At 35.1% G+C, this 10,586-nt stretch overlaps 2 long non-coding RNA genes across 2 annotated transcripts; one reads left to right on the top strand and one right to left on the bottom strand.

Moving 5' to 3' along the window:
- Window positions 1-4,192: 4,192 nt before the first annotated feature.
- On the bottom strand, window positions 4,193-4,820 carry LOC139787399 (uncharacterized). Its single transcript, XR_011722634.1, has 3 exons — window positions 4,693-4,820; window positions 4,423-4,600; window positions 4,193-4,333 (listed from the first exon to the last, which is right to left on the bottom strand). It is a non-coding gene; the product is annotated as an uncharacterized lncRNA (long non-coding RNA).
- Window positions 4,821-4,878: 58 nt separating this feature from the next.
- Window positions 4,879-6,635, top strand: LOC139787400 (uncharacterized). Its single transcript, XR_011722635.1, has 2 exons — window positions 4,879-4,982; window positions 5,407-6,635. It is a non-coding gene; the product is annotated as an uncharacterized lncRNA (long non-coding RNA).
- Window positions 6,636-10,586: the final 3,951 nt, after the last annotated feature.

Below are 10,586 nucleotides of genomic sequence, written 5' to 3'. Positions count from 1 at the left end.
CTAGGTTAAAACGCGTGTGTACGCTACCGCGGCCATCACGCAACTCCTCATCCATGTTATGCACAACAATCTAGGTTAACCTGTGTAAACACTCGCGTAAACGTAGTTATATATAGGATAGGATAATTATATTATTAAAACAATTACCTTGAATTAATCGTCGCGTCGCGTAAAGAGTCATCATCACGTATATCATACGTTTACGCGAGCGTTACTTTTGTAGTAACTTACGAAATAATTCCTTCGCGTAAACGGGAGATAACTTACGATAATTTACTCCGCGTAAACGAGTAAATTATCGTAAGTTACTATCACATCACGGTCGGTCTCGCTCCGACGACACTACCGTTCTCTCAACGATATAGGTTAAGTGAACTGACTGTGACGTGACAGCGCACTGAACGCACTATCTGCACTGCGCGCAGTACAGCACACCACACGTATGAACGCACTATATCTGCACTGCGCGAAAGCGCCGCCAGTGTCGAAAAAGTGAAAGGGACATTTTCTCTGATCACGTGATATATATGAACTGACTGACAGCGCGCTAAACGCACTATCTACACTCGCGCAGTACACACACGTATACATATGTGCTGGCGATACTAGCACCGCCCTGGTGTCGAAAAAGTGAAAAGGACGCGACTCCAGCCAATGAAATGATGGCATGGCATGAGAGACGGTCGACGTAGAAGTAGAAGAAGTAGTATCTTAAAAATAAATTTTCACATTTGGACTTTGCGTCGCAATATTTCCGCTCGTAGGGCACGTAGCGGAATATTATAAGAGAAACCCCCCCCAAATCGACCCAAGCTATCGATCAAGCCTACTTAAAACTTGATCCGTTCACTCGTTATATGAGATCTCAACATCTCGAGTACTCGCAACTCGTCGCGTCGCGTAAAAGAGTCACGGTCGGTCTCGCTCCGCGTGTACTTGGCGCGAGACACTACCGTGTCTCTTGATACTCTCTGGGAGAAGACTTGACGATCTTGTCGACACGACACACAATGATATGAAAGGTCTTGCAAGAAGAGGCATCTAATTGTTTAATTCTTCAATTAAGAATATAAAATTAAAACAAAAATTCGATTTACTTATTATTTTGACTTTTCTTTGATAATATTTTATAATGTTCTTTGAAGGAGTATAAATTCTTTTTTCATACAAAGTACATGACAAAGTACATGACAAAGACTTTTTCTAAAATTTGTGATAAGTACATTTTAAGATTATTATCAAGAAAATATTCTTTGTTAAAGATAACCGTTACTTACTAAAAGAAAAAGAGTAATTCGAGAATTACAATTATGTACGTAATAAAAATTTAAGAATTAAAATTGTGTACATAAGTAAAATTCGTGAATTACAATTATGTACATAATTTTAATTCCCGAAAAATTTTTATGTCATAACATAAAATAAATTCAGAATTAATATTTTGTCTAGACATAATTTTAATTCTGCATTTTCAATTATAGCTTAATAATAATTCGATGAATTATAAGTATCTAGACATAATAATAATTTCTTTTCTTTGAGTATCAATTTAATTTGGTAGAATTTTTATGATGATATTAAATAGCAAAACGGCGTGCCGTATACGCACACGCAAAAAAATATTATTCTAGTGCTAAAAAAACCAATTACTCAATTTTCTCTTCCTTTAAGTAACGATGATCTTTACAAAAAATGTTTTCTTGATAATATTACTTAAAGTAAATAATATTCTAAATTCTAATTATTCAGTTCTTCAGTTAAGAATATAAAATTAAAACAAAAATTCGATTTGCTAATTATTTTGATAGGAGAAGTCAAGGCTATGAGGGTCAGACGCAGATCACAGTGCGTCCCTTATGAAAAAAAACTATTGAAAAACTATTGAGAGCGAATTAACTATTGGATAACTATTAGATTTGAATAGTACGTACTATTCAAATTTAATAGTTAACTATTGAAAGTCCAATAGTTAATTCGCTGTCAATAGTTTTTTTTCATAAGGGGTAATATCAGAAATAACTGATTTAATCGTCGTTTTGATACATTACATCGATCCGTACGTTTCGGCTCAGCTTTGAGCCATCTTCAGCGGTAGTTACACAAGTTAAGTTACACGTTCTCCGTACCGTATGGTGAGTTTACTGATTCAAAGTATCAGAAACATAGATCAATTGATCCATATCTGTAAATTTGTTCAAATAATGTTGAGATATTAAAAAGATCTCTTAGGAAACTCACCATTCGGTCTGAAAAACGTGGAATACAGAGCCATGTACATAATGAATACTCTCTGCGAGAAGACTTGACGATCTTGTCGACACGACACACAATGATATGAAAGGTCTTGCAAGAAGAGGCATGTCGTAGGTCAACACATCGGCGAGGATTATAACAAAGCACGATTTGACACCGTCACAATATTGCATGTACCAATAGTAAAACCCCGATTTGCCAACGACCAAGTTCATGAGCATGGATTACAATTTGCTCAAAACCGTGACATATGCATGATGCAAAAAATCCGTGTCATTTTGAGACGGTGTCAAATCGTGCTATGTTATAATCCTCGCCGGTGTGTTGACCTACGACATGCCTCTTCTTGCAAGACCTTTCATATCATTGTGTGTCGTGTCGACAAGATCGTCAAGTCTTCTCGCAGAGAGTATTCATTATGTACATGGCTCTGTATTCCACGTTTTTCAGACCAAATGGTGAGTTTCCTAAGAGATCTTTTTAATATCTCAACATTAATTGAACAAATTTACAGATATGGATCAATTGGTCTATGTTTCTGATACTTTGAATCAGTAAACTCACCATACGGTACGGAGAACGTGTAACTTAACTTCTGTAACTACCGCTGAAGATGGCTCAAAGCTGAGCCGAAACGTACGGATCGATGTAATGTATCAAAACGACGAATAAATCAGTTATTTCTGATATTACGCACTGTGATCTGCGTCTGACCCTCATAGCCTTGACTTCTCTTATTTTAATCTCGAGGGTGCTCATATTACTTTATTTATTATTTTGACTTTTCTTCAATAAAATTTTATTATGTTCTTTGAAGGAGTATAAATTCTTCTTTCGAGTACATGATAAAGACTCTTTCTAAAATTTGTACATTTTAAGACTATTATCAAGAAAATATTCTTTCTTAAAGACAACCGTTACTTACTAACAGAAAAAAAGTAAATTGAGTAATCGCTTTTTTAAGCAGTACAATTGATATTTTACTGTGTATGCATGTACACACGTATGTACATAAGTACGCACAAAAAATTTTTCTATGTTGTTAGAAAATTTTATTTCTATTTAAAAAAGGCGAGAAACTATCATCGCTCAGGACGGGGGCCCGGCGTTACGCGCCGCTCGTGCCGCTTGAAGTAAACAACTGCCCGCGCGCCGACCGCGGGGCGGCCGCATCTCGCCGCGCGCTTGGATTTGGCGGTGGGCCGGGCCAATACGGCGATTTTTAATCATTAATAACTCATCAACTATTGCGAAAATTGCAAAATGGTACATGACTTTTCGACTCAGTTTGGCTCGCTCTATCTAAATATGAAAAAAGTACCAAACATTCTGTATATTAGTCATTTATGCCTTCCAATACTCAAAATAGCTGCTATATTTTTCAAACTTTTTTTGTTTATAACTTTTTAATAAACAATGACCGCCGGCTAAAACCTTCTGAAGGTCACTCAGGAGGGTGACCTTGACAACATATGTCAAGGTCAAGGTCATCGGAGAGGATGTCCCTTTTATGCATAATTACCAAAATTTTTCTAGAAAACAAAGCTAAATTTAAAAAAAAAATTCGAATGAGATGAAATTTTAGTAAACGCAGCATTGAATTTTGAAAAAGAACAGGACGTATTACAAAATATTTTAAAGGAAGAAAATCAAAATATAGAACTCACCGATAAGAATAATGAAGAGGATTTACAAAATAATAAGCATGGTTTGGAAGATAAAATATTTAATTTTGCGCACACATGCACGCATGCACGCACACCCCTATATACACGCACAAACACACACACACACACACACACACACACACTCACTCACTCATTCACTCATTGACATACACAAATACGCTGTAAGAAGTAGAGGCGACGTGGATAGAAATAAATGTTTATTTTAAACGACATATAAAAATAGCTGACTATTATTTTAATTTTTAGTTTTTCTTCTTTTTATCTTTTTGGTTTCTTCATTATTATCTTCCTCTCCATGCTTTTCATCTTTCTCTCCATGCATGATATTTTTTAAATCCTCTTCAGTTCTTTTCTTGTCGTGTTCCAAATTGTGTTTTTCTTCTTTTTTAACGCTGTAAGAAGTAGAGGCGACGTGAATAGAAATAAATGTTTATTTTAAACGACATATAAAAATAGCAGACTATTATTTTAATTTTTTAACTTTTTGGTTTCTTCATTATTATCTTCCTTTCCATGCATGATATTTTTTAAATCCTTTTCAGTTTTTTTCTTGCCGTGTTCCAAATTGTGATTTTCTTCCTCTTTCTGTTTTTCATCTTGTTCTTTTTCAAAATTTAATGCAGTGTTTACTAAAATTTCGTCCCAACCGTCTTCCAATACTATAATTTTCAAACATCAATTTTATTCTATTTATATTTATATTAAAATTAAACATATTAAACATGCATATATATATATAACTTTAACTTACAATTCTTATATTCTTCCATTTCTTAAGTATCTTTTTTTGCCTCTCGTATAAATATATTAAAAATCGAAATAATCCGTATATTCACCAAATGACATATGATATGTGAAACTAGCAACTTATGAAGTTATGTCTTTTCCAGGGAGTAAGATATAAGGAGATATAAGATATAAGATATCTCCGTACTATGAAAGTGGGTCAATTTTTGGGCGAAAGTTGGTGGCGCTGGTGTTCCAAAAACGGTACCCTCGCTGCTGGTGACAGGCGGCGAATAAAATTACGCGATGCGTAAGGTTGGAATTTTACTACATTGAAGTACACTGAGAAAAAAATCAATTACATGTGCTATCACGGGGTGTCAAAAACATAAGTAGTTTATTCAATTGTATTATTATTAGACCCAACCCAGGTAGCAAACACAAGTCATTTTGACGTCAAATTTTGGTCCTTTACTGACCATTCCTGACGTCACTAACTGGCGGCATAATGACGTTAAAATGACGGTCTAATGTCACAGACAATTGACGTCATTTTCTGACGTCTTATTGACGGCAAAAATAGGTCCATTGTACGACATACCGGTTTCTAGAAATGTTTTTTATGAAATTAAAATGTTAAAATGACTACTTGATAAACGTTTATAAAAAAATGTTCTTTTTCTTTATCTAAGAAAAAAAAACTTTTTTAACTGTTTCGTTACATGCCATGTGCGTATAGCCGCTCTCAAGACGGTCACCCATCCTAGTACAGTACCGCGTCCGAGTCGCTTGACTTCGATGATCCAGTGGACAGTGACGATCTTCTCACCCTGATGCTTCCTTATTAACTGTACTTGTCTATAACAGGTACATCTTTAAAGTGTTCAAAAATCTTGTAATGATAATCTTCTTGATAGCTATAACACTGCGTGAAATAGTTATCATAAAACTATAATCACACGCAACTACATCCACTTATACCATAAATTCGCCACTTCAATCATAAAGTTGCTAAACAAACATATTGCAGTTAATTTTGTGGTTTTTATTTTATTATTAAACTAGCTGATTACCCGGGCTTCGCCCCGGAGGACATATGTAATAAGACACGCAAATAGTCTCTCTCTCCCCCTCTCTTCCCCTCTCTCCCCCTTTCTCCCCCTCTCTCCCCCTCTCTCCCCCTTTCTCCCCCTCTCTCCCCCTTTCTCCCCCTCTCTCTCCCACTCTCTCCCTCTCTCTCCCCCCTCTCTCTCTCCCACTCTCTCCCTCTCTCTCCCCCCTCTCTCCCCCCTCTCTCTCTCCCTCTCTCCCTCTCTCTCTCTCTCTCTCTCTCACTCCCTCTACCCCTACTTCATGTATAATTCTTTGAAATTCAATCAATTATTTCCCAAAAAATTGGAAAAATTATAAAAACCGGTTTCCAAAAAAATCAGTAACAAAAAACTATACACATCATGGCGCTCCCCGGAAAATTCTACCCCTACTTCATATACAATTCTTTAAGATTCGGTCAATTAATTCCCGAAAAATTGAAAAAATTTCGGTACCGGCTTCCAAAAAGATCGGTAACGAAAAATTATACACTTTATAGCACTCCCCGGAAAATTCTACCCCTGTTTAATCTATAATTCTTTGAAATTCGGTCAATTATTTCCCGAAAAATTAGAAAAATTAGAAAAACCGGTTTCCAGAAAATCGATAACAAAAAACTATACACATAGTGGCACTCTCCGGAAAATTCTACCCTTATTTCATATACTTTTGGTAAAAATTCGGTTCAGGGGTTTGAGATTCGGTCAATTATTTCTCGAAAAATTAGAAAAATTAAAAAAACCGGTCTCCAGAAAATCGGTAACGAAAAACTATACACATAATGGCACTCCCCGGAAAATTCTACCCCTATTTCATATACTTTTGGTAAAAATTCGGTTCAGGGGTTTGAGATTCGGTCAATTATTTCTCGAAAAATTAGAAAAATTAAAAAAACCGGTCTCCAAAAAATCGGTAACGAAAAACTATACACATAGTGGCACTCCCCGGAAAATTCTACCCCTATTTCATATACTTTTGGTGAAAATTCGATTCAGGGGTTTAGGCTGGGCGTTGATGAGTGAGTGAGTGAGTGAGTGAGTGAGTGAGTGAGTGAGTGAGTGAGTGAGTCAGTCAGGACATCTTCCTTTATATATATAGATATAAGAAATATATATATATATATACATATATATATATATGGGCCATTCCGCGTGAACCGGATCAGTCACCTCTCAGAAATGAATCAAATTTTGCATATCGGTAGTTTCTGACGAGATAAAATATGGTGTCAAATATATTTTTTTTAATTGCAAATTTTTTCGATTTATGAATAATGGAAAATTTACTGACTTTTTAGTTAATAATTGCATAACTTTTTTCCTTTAAGTGTAATACAAAAATTTTTTAAATAAAAGTTGTCACAAAAGGACTATATTTTATGATGAAATTATTTACAACATAAAAAAAATTATTTCGTACTATTTATTAAACAAATTATTTTTTAATAATTTTTTTAACTGTCAGGGAGACGATCGAAAAATAAAAAAAAATTTTGTTAGAAACTTTCAAACTTCCAATATACCACAAAAATTTTTCGTCGATGTGTTTTGTTTCATTATCGAGAAAATAATTGTTTAATTTTTGTACGCGTGAAGAATCGGTACTAGTAGCGTTTTTCAGACAAGTGTGAAGTTTGCCGCCCGAGCCGAAGGCGAGGGCAGCAAATCACACGAGTCTGAAAAAGCTTTCGACCCGAAGTGCATGGCCGCCCTGGCGTGAAATTGACCACTTTCGCCCCTCTCTAGGCATGGAGGTCGAACTTTCCGTGGAGGTGTTGTGAAAAAATAGATGTTGTGCACATAGAATAGCGGTTATCAAACTTCCTTTCGTTTTGTTTCGATTATATTCCTGCAAAATGCCAAAAAATCGGTGCTGCAATCCTTTGCAGCTTAGTGGCCATAATTGGGTTACAAATAAAATAACTCACGTGTCCTCCTCATTACGCGAAAAGTTGCCAAATATTGGTGATTACATATGTTTTAATTGTCGTATGAGAATATATAAAGGTGAAGGTATTGCGTTGTCAACAATGCAACAACAAAATATTGCAAAAAACGCAAGTTTGGAGGTAAAAGTCGGCTTTACAAAATTTGCAGAACTTCGTCCTAAACACTGCATTGTAGTCGGTCCACCTGGAACGCACACAGTGTGCGTGTGTAAAATACACCAAAATGTCAAACTTATGCTTGCAGGAATTAATTTCATATCTCGGTCCTTCTATAGTGATGGATCCTGATATTTCTGAAGGAAATGAGGAACCAACCGATCAATTAGAAGATGATGAATCATTGTACATTGGAGATGTCGCAGATGAATTATTGCATGACATAAAACAATTAGTACACAATGCAACTTGCGTCCAAGATAAAATAAAATTTCTCACAATGACTCCACGCAGTTGGTCGATTAGAGACTTGGAACGCAATTTTAATGTTTCTTTTCGAATGGCTCGTAAGGCCAAGGAACTCCAACAAGACCGTGGATTTGGATCGTCTCCGGATCCAAGACCTTCTCGTACACTTTCAAATTCTGTAATTTCAGACGTTATCGCATTTTATAATAGCGATGAAATTAGCCGCATAATGCCTGGCAGAAAAGATTATGTGACCGTACGAAATGCAAATGGCGAAAAAGATTACATTCAAAAACGACTAATTTTATGTAACCTCAAAGAAGCATATGTTCAATTTAAAGCTGAAAAGCCAGAGGTAAAAGTCGGCTTTACAAAATTTGCAGAACTTCGTCCTAAACACTGCATTGTAGTCGGTCCACCTGGAACGCATACAGTGTGCGTGTGTAAAATACACCAAAATTTCAAACTTATGCTTGCAGGAATTAATTCCATATCTCGGTCGTACAAAAGGACATATCAGGATTTATTACAGAAAATTACTTGCGAAACTCCAGGTTTTCCCTGTTATCTTAACGAATGTGATCATTGTCCAACGGTAGACATCGTTATTAAAGAAATTAAACATTTGTTTGAAGAAAATTTTGTCGAAAATTTGACGTATAGCAGATGGACACACACAGATCGCTCTACTTTAGAAAATATCATAATGTCAAGTGAACAATTTCTTGAAATTTTGAAAGAGTTGCTTGAAAAACTAAAAATGCACAATTTTATTGCCAAAGAGCAAAGTGCGTACATGCAACATTGCAAAAATAGTTTACAACCCGGCGAATTTTTAGTCCTCGGAGATTTTGCGGAGAATTATGCATTTGTCGTGCAAGATGAAATTCAAAGTTTCCACTGGAACAACAACCAGGCAACTATTCATCCTTTCGTCGTTTATTATCGTGATGAAAACGAAATCAAGCACTTAAGCTTTGTCGTGATATCGGAAGATTTACACCACAATACGGTCGCTGTCCATCTCTTCCAACATAAATTAATTGTAAAATTAAAAAGTGAATTTGGAAGCGCAAACGTAAAAAAATTAATTTACTTCTCTGATGGCGCATCTGCCCAATATAAGAATAAAAGTAATTTTATAAATCTAACTCATCATGAAAAAGATTTTCAAGTTAAAGCAGAGTGGCATTTTTTCGCAACCTCTCACGGCAAAAATCCATGCGATGGTGTGGGTGGCACAGTCAAACGCCTTGCTGCTCGCACAAGCCTGCAACGAACTAATACTGGTCATATTTTAACACCCAAAGACTTGTATGAATGGGCCCATTCGACAATAAAAACTATGAGTTTTGCTTTTTGCACCATTCAAGAACATGAAAACCAAAAAACAAAACTAGACTCTCGATTTAAAACAGCAATAACGCTACAGGGTACGCGACAATTCCATGCTTTCTTACCATTGACGACAAAACAAATACAATGCAAAATTGTCTCGAGATCGGAAAATACGTCCACATTGAAAATTATGCGTTAAGCATAAAATAATTACTAAGTTTTCATTTATTTTTTTTCACAATTACTTTTTATTTTTTATGACAATGTTACTTTGCTTTATAAAACAGAAAAAAGAATACAAAAAAACAAAAATAAAAATCCAAAAAAAAATCGAAAACAGTATTGTTTGAATTTGTCAACCATTCTATGCATTATAAAAAATTAAGAACGATGCTATTAATTTCGTTTTTGAGAAAATTAACTTGGATATTAAGTTCGCCTAGCGCGCCGCGCGGCCAGCGAGCGAGAGCGGTCACCGTACAGACGTGGCTGCCGCACCAAGTACCGATTCTTCACGCGTACAAAAATTAAACAATTATTTTCTCGATAACGAAACAAAACACATCGACGAAAATTTTTTGTGGTATATTGGAAGTTTGAAAGTTTCTAACAAAATTTTTTTTTATTTTTGATCGTCTCCCTGACAGTTAAAAAAATTATTGAAAAATAATTTGTTTAATAAATAGTACGAAATAATTTTTTTTTATGTTGTAAATAATTTCATCATAAAATATAGTCCTTTTGTGACAACTTTTATTTAAAAAATTTTTGTATTACACTTAAAGGAAAAAAGTTATGCAATTATTAACTAAAAAGTCAGTAAATTTTCCATTATTCATAAATCGAAAAAATTTGCAATTAAAAAAAATATATTTGACACCATATTTTATCTCGTCAGAAACTACCGATATGCAAAATTTGATTCATTTCTGAGAGGTGACTGATCCGGTTCACGCGGAATGGCCCATATATATATATATATGGAGGGGTTAAAGCCATAGTGGTGTAAGTCAATTTTTTTGACCACTTTTTTTTCTTCTTTTTTCAACATATCTGCATGTGTAGACTGCATCTATGAACTTAACTCGATAGGTTAAAAAAAGTGACTTACACCACTATGGCTTTAACCCCTCCAT

The sequence above is a fragment of the Temnothorax nylanderi genome, unplaced genomic scaffold, assembly GCF_030848795.1.
Source record: "Temnothorax nylanderi isolate EJ_2023f unplaced genomic scaffold, tnyl_v1.0 TNYL_tig1502_pilon, whole genome shotgun sequence".
NCBI lineage: Eukaryota > Metazoa > Arthropoda > Insecta > Hymenoptera > Formicidae > Temnothorax > Temnothorax nylanderi.
The sequence above is the reverse complement of the archived record's forward strand: the minus strand, read 5'-3'. Positions and strand labels throughout refer to the sequence as shown.